This window comes from Kogia breviceps, chromosome 7 (genome assembly GCF_026419965.1).
Source record: "Kogia breviceps isolate mKogBre1 chromosome 7, mKogBre1 haplotype 1, whole genome shotgun sequence".
In the NCBI taxonomy this organism is placed as follows: Eukaryota; Metazoa; Chordata; class Mammalia; order Artiodactyla; family Physeteridae; genus Kogia; species Kogia breviceps.
The window spans coordinates 122,359,560-122,373,665 of NC_081316.1; positions in this window are offsets into that span (position 1 = coordinate 122,359,560).

A 14,106-nucleotide genomic window follows, 5' to 3' on the forward strand; every position below is an offset into this window, starting at 1 on the left:
GGAGCCATGGAATGGGGAGCACGCAGGATTCCTTTCAAGGGTCTGCATTTGCTTTCCCAACCTCACCAATCGTCTCAGCCCCAAGAGTGTCCAGCCTTATGTCTTCTGCCGCTGGGGCTGTAGATGTGGTCAATCCTGGTTGCATGCCAGTCCCTGAACGCATTTTGGAAGAATTTCTCTCTGTTTTGCCCTGCTTGTTTCTTCTTTGTGTTGGAAATGTATCCTCAGAATGGGTCTGAGCTGATTTTCCCTGCTGGTTTTAGGCCGCTTTACACACACTTGATGCACTTACACAGAGATATCAAGACTTAGCTTTTAAGATGCTTACTAGTCGGATAGATACTTGTGCGATGAACAGGGTCTGGTGAGTCCAGTTGATTGAGCAAGGAGTAGGTCGTGTCCATTCCATATTCGGTTTTCGGAAGGGTATCTGTGCTCATTTCAAACTCGAGTTTTATGCGTCACCGCACCTCACCTTTCCCCTGAAGCAGGCATAAGTGTGTTTTCTAAAAGCGTGACTCTGTTCTGTTTGGGGATTCCGTTCATGGGGAGCGATTTTTACATTCCCTCGATAAGTGATATCATAAGTTTCTTTTTTTGTGGGACTTATTTCACTGAGGATGATCGTACCTAAATCCACTCAGGATGCTGCTACCAGCCTCATGACGTGGATTTCATGGCTGAGTGACACTCCATTGGACCTACGTAGCACCACTTGTCCACTTGTCCACTTGTCTTTGTCCACTTGTCCACTCGTCTTTGTCCACTTGGCTCTTTCCTGGGATATGAAACGTGTACCGGAGTGGAGGTTCTTGTCAAGACAGCAGCCCTCAACTTTGGGGTCCCTGTGTCTGGTTGATTTTTTCATTTTCCCAAGGTCAACGCCCATGTGTGGAAGTGCCCTATGCTCTGTGGTTCTGTGTTTTACATGGTTTGGGAAAGAGGATACACTTGTGAAGATTGGCTGTTGGCCATTGACATCCCGCCCATCAGCTTAACAAGGCTCCCTTGACTCCGTGGGCTGTCCTGTCTTTCTGGTTTTTAGACTTTTTTCGCCTGGCCCTTTTGCCCCGGGGGGGGGGGCTTCTTTGTAGTGCTGATTTGCTCTCCCAGGTTGCTTGGTTGGCCAAAAAGGGCGTATGCGTTTTTTCCTGAATATATTCAGGAAAAAACGCATACGCCCTTTTTGGCCAACCGCATCATTGTCCACGTTCTGGCGCTTTTCATGTGCTATCGGGGCCATTCCGATGTACCCGTTGACATCCGTTTCCTGCAGTTCTGCCTTGCGTTCAGCGCCTCTTCGTAGCCTGACCTCAATATATTTTGGGGCGATAGTTATCGTTTAGAACTCTGCAGGTTTGGGAAGTGCAGTGCCCCTGAGCTCCATTTCCCAAGTCGCTTTTTTGTGAGTGGGACGCAACACGGCTGGATGGCTTCACGCCCTATTGTCGATCCGCGGTGGCAGGCTGAACCGCTGGTGAATTCTTCTTCGTGATGGGAAATGAGAGTGACATGTGCCCGACCAAACACCTCCAGCGAGTCTCTCATTGGTTCCCCCTCTTGCAGTTCATCCTGCGGACAAATTGCAGACGGTACGAAAGAGGCATGGAAAGGCGCCGAGTCTCCAAGTGGGGAGATTGTTAGTAAGGGGGCCTGAATGGAGAACACGAGCACCAGGAGAGGAAAACTGAGGTGAGTTTCAGAAAGCTTTCCCGATCCCACGGTGTAGCATCCGCTGGGTTTCCAGTGAGTGCTTTCGCTGTCGGAAGATTGCGTTGAACCTGGAGAGTTGGGAGCCATGGAATGGGGAGCACGCAGGATTCCTTTCAAGGGTCTGCATTTGCTTTCCCAACCTCACCAATCGTCTCAGCCCCAAGAGTGTCCAGCCTTATGTCTTCTGCCGCTGGGGCTGTAGATGTGGTCAATCCTGGTTGCATGCCAGTCCCTGAACGCATTTTGGAAGAATTTCTCTCTGTTTTGCCCTGCTTGTTTCTTCTTTGTGTTGGAAATGTATCCTCAGAATGGGTCTGAGCTGATTTTCCCTGCTGGTTTTAGGCCGCTTTACACACACTTGATGCACTTACACAGAGATATCAAGACTTAGCTTTTAAGATGCTTACTAGTCGGATAGATACTTGTGCGATGAACAGGGTCTGGTGAGTCCAGTTGATTGAGCAAGGAGTAGGTCGTGTCCATTCCATATTCGGTTTTCGGAAGGGTATCTGTGCTCATTTCAAACTCGAGTTTTATGCGTCACCGCACCTCACCTTTCCCCTGAAGCAGGCATAAGTGTGTTTTCTAAAAGCGTGACTCTGTTCTGTTTGGGGATTCCGTTCATGGGGAGCGATTTTTACATTCCCTCGATAAGTGATATCATAAGTTTCTTTTTTTGTGGGACTTATTTCACTGAGGATGATCGTACCTAAATCCACTCAGGATGCTGCTACCAGCCTCATGACGTGGATTTCATGGCTGAGTGACACTCCATTGGACTTACGTAGCACCACTTGTCCACTTGTCCACTTGTCTTTGTCCACTTGTCCACTCGTCTTTGTCCACTTGGCTCTTTCCTGGGATATGAAACGTGTACCGGAGTGGAGGTTCTTGTCAAGACAGCAGCCCTCAACTTTGGGGTCCCTGTGTCTGGTTGATTTTTTCATTTTCCCAAGGTCAACGCCCATGTGTGGAAGTGCCCTATGCTCTGTGGTTCTGTGTTTTACATGGTTTGGGAAAGAGGATACACTTGTGAAGATTGGCTGTTGGCCATTGACATCCCGCCCATCAGCTTAACAAGGCTCCATTGACTCCGTGGGCTGTCCTGCCTTTCTGGTTTTTAGACTTTTTTCGCCTGGCCCTTTTGCCCCGGGGGGGGGGCGAGAGATTTCTTTGTAGTGCTGATTTGCTCTCCCAGGTTGCTTGGTTGGCCAAAAAGGGCGTATGCGTTTTTTCCTGAATATATTCAGGAAAAAACGCATACGCCCTTTTTGGCCAACCGCATCATTGTCCACGTTCTGGCGCTTTTCATGTGCTATCGGGGCCATTCCGATGTACCCGTTGACATCCGTTTCCTGCAGTTCTGCCTTGCGTTCAGCGCCTCTTCGTAGCCTGACCTCAATATATTTTGGGGCGATAGTTATCGTTTAGAACTCTGCAGGTTTGGGAAGTGCAGGGCCCCTGAGCTCCATTTCCCAAGTCGCTTTTTTGTGAGTGGGACGCAACACGGCTGGATGGCTTCACGCCCTATTGTCGATCCGCGGTGGCAGGCTGAACCGCTGGTGAATTCTTCTTCGTGATGGGAAATGAGAGTGACATGTGCCCGACCAAACACCTCCAGCGAGTCTCTCATTGGTTCCCCCTCTTGCAGTTCATCCTGCGGACAAATTGCAGACGGTACGAAAGAGGCATGGAAAGGCGCCGAGTCTCCAAGTGGGGAGATTGTTAGTAAGGGGGCCTGAATGGAGAGCACGAGCACCAGGAGAGGAAAACTGAGGTGAGTTTCAGAAAGCTTTCCCGATCCCACGGTGTAGCATCCGCTGGGTTTCCAGTGAGTGCTTTCGCTGTCGGAAGATTGCGTTGAACCTGGAGAGTTGGGACCCATGGAATGGGGAGCACGCAGGATTCCTTTCAAGGGTCTGCATTTGCTTTCCCAACCTCACCAATCGTCTCAGCCCCAAGAGTGTCCAGCCTTATGTCTTCTGCCGCTGGGGCTGTAGATGTGGTCAATCCTGGTTGCATGCCAGTCCCTGAACGCATTTTGGAAGAATTTCTCTCTGTTTTGCCCTGCTTGTTTCTTCTTTGTGTTGGAAATGTATCCTCAGAATGGGTCTGAGCTGATTTTCCCTGCTGGTTTTAGGCCGCTTTACACACACTTGATGCACTTACACAGAGATATCAAGACTTAGCTTTTAAGATGCTTACTAGTCGGATAGATACTTGTGCGATGAACAGGGTCTGGTGAGTCCAGTTGATTGAGCAAGGAGTAGGTCGTGTCCATTCCATATTCGGTTTTCGGAAGGGTATCTGTGCTCATTTCAAACTCGAGTTTTATGCGTCACCGCACCTCACCTTTCCCCTGAAGCAGGCATAAGTGTGTTTTCTAAAAGCGTGACTCTGTTCTGTTTGGGGATTCCGTTCATGGGGAGCGATTTTTACATTCCCTCGATAAGTGATATCATAAGTTTCTTTTTTTGTGGGACTTATTTCACTGAGGATGATCGTACCTAAATCCACTCAGGATGCTGCTACCAGCCTCATGACGTGGATTTCATGGCTGAGTGACACTCCATTGGACCTACGTAGCACCACTTGTCCACTTGTCCACTTGTCTTTGTCCACTTGTCCACTCGTCTTTGTCCACTTGGCTCTTTCCTGGGATATGAAACGTGTACCGGAGTGGAGGTTCTTGTCAAGACAGCAGCCCTCAACTTTGGGGTCCCTGTGTCTGGTTGATTTTTTCATTTTCCCAAGGTCAACGCCCATGTGTGGAAGTGCCCTATGCTCTGTGGTTCTGTGTTTTACATGGTTTGGGAAAGAGGATACACTTGTGAAGATTGGCTGTTGGCCATTGACATCCCGCCCATCAGCTTAACAAGGCTCCCTTGACTCCGTGGGCTGTCCTGCCTTTCTGGTTTTTAGACTTTTTTCGCCTGGCCCTTTTGCCCCGGGGGGGGGGCGAGAGATTTCTTTGTAGTGCTGATTTGCTCTCCCAGGTTGCTTGGTTGGCCAAAAAGGGCGTATGCGTTTTTTCCTGAATATATTCAGGAAAAAACGCATACGCCCTTTTTGGCCAACCGCATCATTGTCCACGTTCTGGCGCTTTTCATGTGCTATCGGGGCCATTCCGATGTACCCGTTGACATCCGTTTCCTGCAGTTCTGCCTTGCGTTCAGCGCCTCTTCGTAGCCTGCGCTCAATATATTTTGGGGCGATAGTTATCGTTTAGAACTCTGCAGGTTTGGGAAGTGCAGGGCCCCTGAGCTCCATTTCCCAAGTCGCTTTTTTGTGAGTGGGACGCAACACGGCTGGATGGCTTCACGCCCTATTGTCGATCCGCGGTGGCAGGCTGAACCGCTGGTGAATTCTTCTTCGTGATGGGAAATGAGAGTGACATGTGCCCGACCAAACACCTCCAGCGAGTCTCTCATTGGTTCCCCCTCTTGCAGTTCATCCTGCGGACAAATTGCAGACGGTACGAAAGAGGCATGGAAAGGCGCCGAGTCTCCAAGTGGGGAGATTGTTAGTAAGGGGGCCTGAATGGAGAACACGAGCACCAGGAGAGGAAAACTGAGGTGAGTTTCAGAAAGCTTTCCCGATCCCACGGTGTAGCATCCGCTGGGTTTCCAATGAGTGCTTTCGCTGTCGGAAGATTGCGTTGAACCTGGAGAGTTGGGAGCCATGGAATGGGGAGCACGCAGGATTCCTTTCAAGGGTCTGCATTTGCTTTCGCAACCTCACCAATCGTCTCAGCCCCAAGAGTGTCCAGCCTTATGTCTTCTGCCGCTGGGGCTGTAGATGTGGTCAATCCTGGTTGCATGCCAGTCCCTGAACGCATTTTGGAAGAATTTCTCTCTGTTTTGCCCTGCTTGTTTCTTCTTTGTGTTGGAAATGTATCCTCAGAATGGGTCTGAGCTGATTTTCCCTGCTGGTTTTAGGCCGCTTTACACACACTTGATGCACTTACACAGAGATATCAAGACTTAGCTTTTAAGATGCTTACTAGTCGGATAGATACTTGTGCGATGAACAGGGTCTGGTGAGTCCAGTTGATTGAGCAAGGAGTAGGTCGTGTCCATTCCATATTCGGTTTTCGGAAGGGTATCTGTGCTCATTTCAAACTCGAGTTTTATGCGTCACCGCACCTCACCTTTCCCCTGAAGCAGGCATAAGTGTGTTTTCTAAAAGCGTGACTCTGTTCTGTTTGGGGATTCCGTTCATGGGGAGCGATTTTTACATTCCCTCGATAAGTGATATCATAAGTTTCTTTTTTTGTGGGACTTATTTTACTGAGGATGATCGTACCTAAATCCACTCAGGATGCTGCTAACAGCCTCATGACGTGGATTTCATGGCTGAGTGACACTCCATTGGACCTACGTAGCACCACTTGTCCACTTGTCCACTTGTCTTTGTCCACTTGTCCACTCGTCTTTGTCCACTTGGCTCTTTCCTGGGATATGAAACGTGTACCGGAGTGGAGGTTCTTGTCAAGACAGCAGCCCTCAACTTTGGGGTCCCTGTGTCTGGTTGATTTTTTCATTTTCCCAAGGTCAACGCCCATGTGTGGAAGTGCCCTATGCTCTGTGGTTCTGTGTTTTACATGGTTTGGGAAAGAGGATACACTTGTGAAGATTGGCTGTTGGCCATTGACATCCCGCCCATCAGCTTAACAAGGCTCCCTTGACTCCGTGGGCTGTCCTGCCTTTCTGGTTTTTAGACTTTTTTCGCCTGGCCCTTTTGCCCCGGGGGGGGGGCGAGAGATTTCTTTGTAGTGCTGATTTGCTCTCCCAGGTTGCTTGGTTGGCCAAAAAGGGCGTATGCGTTTTTTCCTGAATATATTCAGGAAAAAACGCATACGCCCTTTTTGGCCAACCGCATCATTGTCCACGTTCTGGCGCTTTTCATGTGCTATCGGGGCCATTCCGATGTACCCGTTGACATCCGTTTCCTGCAGTTCTGCCTTGCGTTCAGCGCCTCTTCGTAGCCTGCGCTCAATATATTTTGGGGCGATAGTTATCGTTTAGAACTCTGCAGGTTTGGGAAGTGCAGGGCCCCTGAGCTCCATTTCCCAAGTCGCTTTTTTGTGAGTGGGACGCAACACGGCTGGATGGCTTCACGCCCTATTGTCGATCCGCGGTGGCAGGCTGAACCGCTGGTGAATTCTTCTTCGTGATGGGAAATGAGAGTGACATGTGCCCGACCAAACACCTCCAGCGAGTCTCTCATTGGTTCCCCCTCTTGCAGTTCATCCTGCGGACAAATTGCAGACGGTACGAAAGAGGCATGGAAAGGCGCCGAGACTCCAAGTGGGGAGATTGTTAGTAAGGGGGCCTGAATGGAGAACACGAGCACCAGGAGAGGAAAACTGAGGTGAGTTTCAGAAAGCTTTCCCGATCCCACGGTGTAGCATCCGCTGGGTTTCCAATGAGTGCTTTCGCTGTCGGAAGATTGCGTTGAACCTGGAGAGTTGGGAGCCATGGAATGGGGAGCACGCAGGATTCCTTTCAAGGGTCTGCATTTGCTTTCCCAACCTCACCAATCGTCTCAGCCCCAAGAGTGTCCAGCCTTCTGTCTTCTGCCGCTGGGGCTGTAGATGTGGTCAATCCTGGTTGCATGCCAGTCCCTGAACGCATTTTGGAAGAATTTCTCTCTGTTTTGCCCTGCTTGTTTCTTCTTTGTGTTGGAAATGTATCCTCAGAATGGGTCTGAGCTGATTTTCCCTGCTGGTTTTAGGCCGCTTTACACACACTTGATGCACTTACACAGAGATATCAAGACTTAGCTTTTAAGATGCTTACTAGTCGGATAGATACTTGTGCGATGAACAGGGTCTGGTGAGTCCAGTTGATTGAGCAAGGAGTAGGTCGTGTCCATTCCATATTCGGTTTTCGGAAGGGTATCTGTGCTCATTTCAAACTCGAGTTTTATGCGTCACCGCACCTCACCTTTCCCCTGAAGCAGGCATAAGTGTGTTTTCTAAAAGCGTGACTCTGTTCTGTTTGGGGATTCCGTTCATGGGGAGCGATTTTTACATTCCCTCGATAAGTGATATCATAAGTTTCTTTTTTTGTGGGACTTATTTCACTGAGGATGATCGTACCTAAATCCACTCAGGATGCTGCTACCAGCCTCATGACGTGGATTTCATGGCTGAGTGACACTCCATTGGACCTACGTAGCACCACTTGTCCACTTGTCCACTTGTCTTTGTCCACTTGTCCACTCGTCTTTGTCCACTTGGCTCTTTCCTGGGATATGAAACGTGTACCGGAGTGGAGGTTCTTGTCAAGACAGCAGCCCTCAACTTTGGGGTCCCTGTGTCTGGTTGATTTTTTCATTTTCCCAAGGTCAACGCCCATGTGTGGAAGTGCCCTATGCTCTGTGGTTCTGTGTTTTACATGGTTTGGGAAAGAGGATACACTTGTGAAGATTGGCTGTTGGCCATTGACATCCCGCCCATCAGCTTAACAAGGCTCCCTTGACTCCGTGGGCTGTCCTGCCTTTCTGGTTTTTAGACTTTTTTCGCCTGGCCCTTTTGCCCCGGGGGGGGGGCGAGAGATTTCTTTGTAGTGCTGATTTGCTCTCCCAGGTTGCTTGGTTGGCCAAAAAGGGCGTATGCGTTTTTTCCTGAATATATTCAGGAAAAAACGCATACGCCCTTTTTGGCCAACCGCATCATTGTCCACGTTCTGGCGCTTTTCATGTGCTATCGGGGCCATTCCGATGTACCCGTTGACATCCGTTTCCTGCAGTTCTGCCTTGCGTTCAGCGCCTCTTCGTAGCCTGCGCTCAATATATTTTGGGGCGATAGTTATCGTTTAGAACTCTGCAGGTTTGGGAAGTGCAGGGCCCCTGAGCTCCATTTCCCAAGTCGCTTTTTTGTGAGTGGGACGCAACACGGCTGGATGGCTTCACGCCCTATTGTCGATCCGCGGTGGCAGGCTGAACCGCTGGTGAATTCTTCTTCGTGATGGGAAATGAGAGTGACATGTGCCCGACCAAACACCTCCAGCGAGTCTCTCATTGGTTCCCCCTCTTGCAGTTCATCCTGCGGACAAATTGCAGACGGTACGAAAGAGGCATGGAAAGGCGCCGAGTCTCCAAGTGGGGAGATTGTTAGTAAGGGGGCCTGAATGGAGAGCACGAGCACCAGGAGAGGAAAACTGAGGTGAGTTTCAGAAAGCTTTCCCGATCCCACGGTGTAGCATCCGCTGGGTTTCCAATGAGTGCTTTCGCTGTCGGAAGATTGCGTTGAACCTGGAGAGTTGGGACCCATGGAATGGGGAGCACGCAGGATTCCTTTCAAGGGTCTGCATTTGCTTTCCCAACCTCACCAATCGTCTCAGCCCCAAGAGTGTCCAGCCTTATGTCTTCTGCCGCTGGGGCTGTAGATGTGGTCAATCCTGGTTGCATGCCAGTCCCTGAACGCATTTTGGAAGAATTTCTCTCTGTTTTGCCCTGCTTGTTTCTTCTTTGTGTTGGAAATGTATCCTCAGAATGGGTTTGAGCTGATTTTCCCTGCTGGTTTTAGGCCGCTTTACACACACTTGATGCACTTACACAGAGATATCAAGACTTAGCTTTTAAGATGCTTACTAGTCGGATAGATACTTGTGCGATGAACAGGGTCTGGTGAGTCCAGTTGATTGAGCAAGGAGTAGGTCGTGTCCATTCCATATTCGGTTTTCGGAAGGGTATCTGTGCTCATTTCAAACTCGAGTTTTATGCGTCACCGCACCTCACCTTTCCCCTGAAGCAGGCATAAGTGTGTTTTCTAAAAGCGTGACTCTGTTCTGTTTGGGGATTCCGTTCATGGGGAGCGATTTTTACATTCCCTCGATAAGTGATATCATAAGTTTCTTTTTTTGTGGGACTTATTTCACTGAGGATGATCGTACCTAAATCCACTCAGGATGCTGCTACCAGCCTCATGACGTGGATTTCATGGCTGAGTGACACTCCATTGGACCTACGTAGCACCACTTGTCCACTTGTCCACTTGTCTTTGTCCACTTGTCCACTCGTCTTTGTCCACTTGGCTCTTTCCTGGGATATGAAACGTGTACCGGAGTGGAGGTTCTTGTCAAGACAGCAGCCCTCAACTTTGGGGTCCCTGTGTCTGGTTGATTTTTTCATTTTCCCAAGGTCAACGCCCATGTGTGGAAGTGCCCTATGCTCTGTGGTTCTGTGTTTTACATGGTTTGGGAAAGAGGATACACTTGTGAAGATTGGCTGTTGGCCATTGACATCCCGCCCATCAGCTTAACAAGGCTCCCTTGACTCCGTGGGCTGTCCTGCCTTTCTGGTTTTTAGACTTTTTTCGCCTGGCCCTTTTGCCCCGGGGGGGGGCCGAGAGATTTCTTTGTAGTGCTGATTTGCTCTCCCAGGTTGCTTGGTTGGCCAAAAAGGGCGTATGCGTTTTTTCCTGAATATATTCAGGAAAAAACGCATACGCCCTTTTTGGCCAACCGCATCATTGTCCACGTTCTGGCGCTTTTCATGTGCTATCGGGGCCATTCCGATGTACCTGTTGACATCCGTTTCCTGCAGTTCTGCCTTGCGTTCAGCGCCTCTTCGTAGCCTGCGCTCAATATATTTTGGGGCGATAGTTATCGTTTAGAACTCTGCAGGTTTGGGAAGTGCAGGGCCCCTGAGCTCCATTTCCCAAGTCGCTTTTTTGTGAGTGGGACGCAACACGGCTGGATGGCTTCTCGCCCTATTGTCGATCCGCGGTGGCAGGCTGAACCGCTGGTGAATTCTTCTTCGTGATGGGAAATGAGAGTGACATGTGCCCGACCAAACACCTCCAGCGAGTCTCTCATTGGTTCCCCCTCTTGCAGTTCATCCTGCGGACAAATTGCAGACGGTACGAAAGAGGCATGGAAAGGCGCCGAGTCTCCAAGTGGGGAGATTGTTAGTAAGGGGGCCTGAATGGAGAACACGAGCACCAGGAGAGGAAAACTGAGGTGAGTTTCAGAAAGCTTTCCCGATCCCACGGTGTAGCATCCGCTGGGTTTCCAATGAGTGCTTTCGCTGTCGGAAGATTGCGTTGAACCTGGAGAGTTGGGAGCCATGGAATGGGGAGCACGCAGGATTCCTTTCAAGGGTCTGCATTTGCTTTCCCAACCTCACCAATCGTCTCAGCCCCAAGAGTGTCCAGCCTTATGTCTTCTGCCGCTGGGGCTGTAGATGTGGTCAATCCTGGTTGCATGCCAGTCCCTGAACGCATTTTGGAAGAATTTCTCTCTGTTTTGCCCTGCTTGTTTCTTCTTTGTGTTGGAAATGTATCCTCAGAATGGGTCTGAGCTGATTTTCCCTGCTGGTTTTAGGCCGCTTTACACACACTTGATGCACTTACACAGAGATATCAAGACTTAGCTTTTAAGATGCTTACTAGTCGGATAGATACTTGTGCGATGAACAGGGTCTGGTGAGTCCAGTTGATTGAGCAAGGAGTAGGTCGTGTCCATTCCATATTCGGTTTTCGGAAGGGTATCTGTGCTCATTTCAAACTCGAGTTTTATGCGTCACCGCACCTCACCTTTCCCCTGAAGCAGGCATAAGTGTGTTTTCTAAAAGCGTGACTCTGTTCTGTTTGGGGATTCCGTTCATGGGGAGCGATTTTTACATTCCCTCGATAAGTGATATCATAAGTTTCTTTTTTTGTGGGACTGATTTCACTGAGGATGATCGTACCTAAATCCACTCAGGATGCTGCTACCAGCCTCATGACGTGGATTTCATGGCTGAGTGACACTCCATTGGACCTACGTAGCACCACTTGTCCACTTGTCCACTTGTCTTTGTCCACTTGTCCACTCGTCTTTGTCCACTTGGCTCTTTCCTGGGATATGAAACGTGTACCGGAGTGGAGGTTCTTGTCAAGACAGCAGCCCTCAACTTTGGGGTCCCTGTGTCTGGTTGATTTTTTGATTTTCCCAAGGTCAACGCCCATGTGTGGAAGTGCCCTATGCTCTGTGGTTCTGTGTTTTACATGGTTTGGGAAAGAGGATACACTTGTGAAGATTGGCTGTTGGCCATTGACATCCCGCCCATCAGCTTAACAAGGCTCCCTTGACTCCGTGGGCTGTCCTGCCTTTCTGGTTTTTAGACTTTTTTCGCCTGGCCCTTTTGCCCCGGGGGGGGGGGGGCGAGAGATTTCTTTGTAGTGCTGATTTGCTCTCCCAGGTTGCTTGGTTGGCCAAAAAGGGCGTATGCGTTTTTTCCTGAATATATTCAGGAAAAAACGCATACGCCCTTTTTGGCCAACCGCATCATTGTCCACGTTCTGGCGCTTTTCATGTGCTATCGGGGCCATTCCGATGTACCCGTTGACATCCGTTTCCTGCAGTTCTGCCTTGCGTTCAGCGCCTCTTCGTAGCCTGCGCTCAATATATTTTGGGGCGATAGTTATCGTTTAGAACTCTGCAGGTTTGGGAAGTGCAGGGCCCCTGAGCTCCATTTCCCAAGTCGCTTTTTTGTGAGTGGGACGCAACACGGCTGGATGGCTTCTCGCCCTATTGTCGATCCGCGGTGGCAGGCTGAACCGCTGGTGAATTCTTCTTCGTGATGGGAAATGAGAGTGACATGTGCCCGACCAAACACCTCCAGCGAGTCTCTCATTGGTTCCCCCTCTTGCAGTTCATCCTGCGGACAAATTGCAGACGGTACGAAAGAGGCATGGAAAGGCGCCGAGGCTCCAAGTGGGGAGATTGTTAGTAAGGGGGCCTGAATGGAGAACACGAGCACCAGGAGAGGAAAACTGAGGTGAGTTTCAGAAAGCTTTCCCGATCCCACGGTGTAGCATCCGCTGGGTTTCCAATGAGTGCTTTCGCTGTCGGAAGATTGCGTTGAACCTGGAGAGTTGGGAGCCATGGAATGGGGAGCACGCAGGATTCCTTTCAAGGGTCTGCATTTGCTTTCCCAACCTCACCAATCGTCTCAGCCCCAAGAGTGTCCAGCCTTATGTCTTCTGCCGCTGGGGCTGTAGATGTGGTCAATCCTGGTTGCATGCCAGTCCCTGAACGCATTTTGGAAGAATTTCTCTCTGTTTTGCCCTGCTTGTTTCTTCTTTGTGTTGGAAATGTATCCTCAGAATGGGTCTGAGCTGATTTTCCCTGCTGGTTTTAGGCCGCTTTACACACACTTGATGCACTTACACAGAGATATCAAGACTTAGCTTTTAAGATGCTTACTAGTCGGATAGATACTTGTGCGATGAACAGGGTCTGGTGAGTCCAGTTGATTGAGCAAGGAGTAGGTCGTGTCCATTCCATATTCGGTTTTCGGAAGGGTATCTGTGCTCATTTCAAACTCGAGTTTTATGCGTCACCGCACCTCACCTTTCCCCTGAAGCAGGCATAAGTGTGTTTTCTAAAAGCGTGACTCTGTTCTGTTTGGGGATTCCGTTCATGGGGAGCGATTTTTACATTCCCTCGATAAGTGATATCATAAGTTTCTTTTTTTGTGGGACTTATTTCACTGAGGATGATCGTACCTAAATCCACTCAGGATGCTGCTACCAGCCTCATGACGTGGATTTCATGGCTGAGTGACACTCCATTGGACCTACGTAGCACCACTTGTCCACTTGTCCACTTGTCTTTGTCCACTTGTCCACTCGTCTTTGTCCACTTGGCTCTTTCCTGGGATATGAAACGTGTACCGGAGTGGAGGTTCTTGTCAAGACAGCAGCCCTCAACTTTGGGGTCCCTGTGTCTGGTTGATTTTTTGATTTTCCCAAGGTCAACGCCCATGTGTGGAAGTGCCCTATGCTCTGTGGTTCTGTGTTTTACATGGTTTGGGAAAGAGGATACACTTGTGAAGATTGGCTGTTGGCCATTGACATCCCGCCCATCAGCTTAACAAGGCTCCCTTGACTCCGTGGGCTGTCCTGCCTTTCTGGTTTTTAGACTTTTTTCGCCTGGCCCTTTTGCCCCGGGGGGGGGGGCGCGAGAGATTTCTTTGTAGTGCTGATTTGCTCTCCCAGGTTGCTTGGTTGGCCAAAAAGGGCGTATGCGTTTTTTCCTGAATATATTCAGGAAAAAACGCATACGCCCTTTTTGGCCAACCGCATCATTGTCCACGTTCTGGCGCTTTTCATGTGCTATCGGGGCCATTCCGATGTACCCGTTGACATCCGTTTCCTGCAGTTCTGCCTTGCGTTCAGCGCCTCTTCGTAGCCTGCGCTCAATATATTTTGGGGCGATAGTTATCGTTTAGAACTCTGCAGGTTTGGGAAGTGCAGGGCCCCTGAGCTCCATTTCCCAAGTCGCTTTTTTGTGAGTGGGACGCAACACGGCTGGATGGCTTCTCGCCCTATTGTCGATCCGCGGTGGCAGGCTGAACCGCTGGTGAATTCTTCTTCGTGATGGGAAATGAGAGTGACAT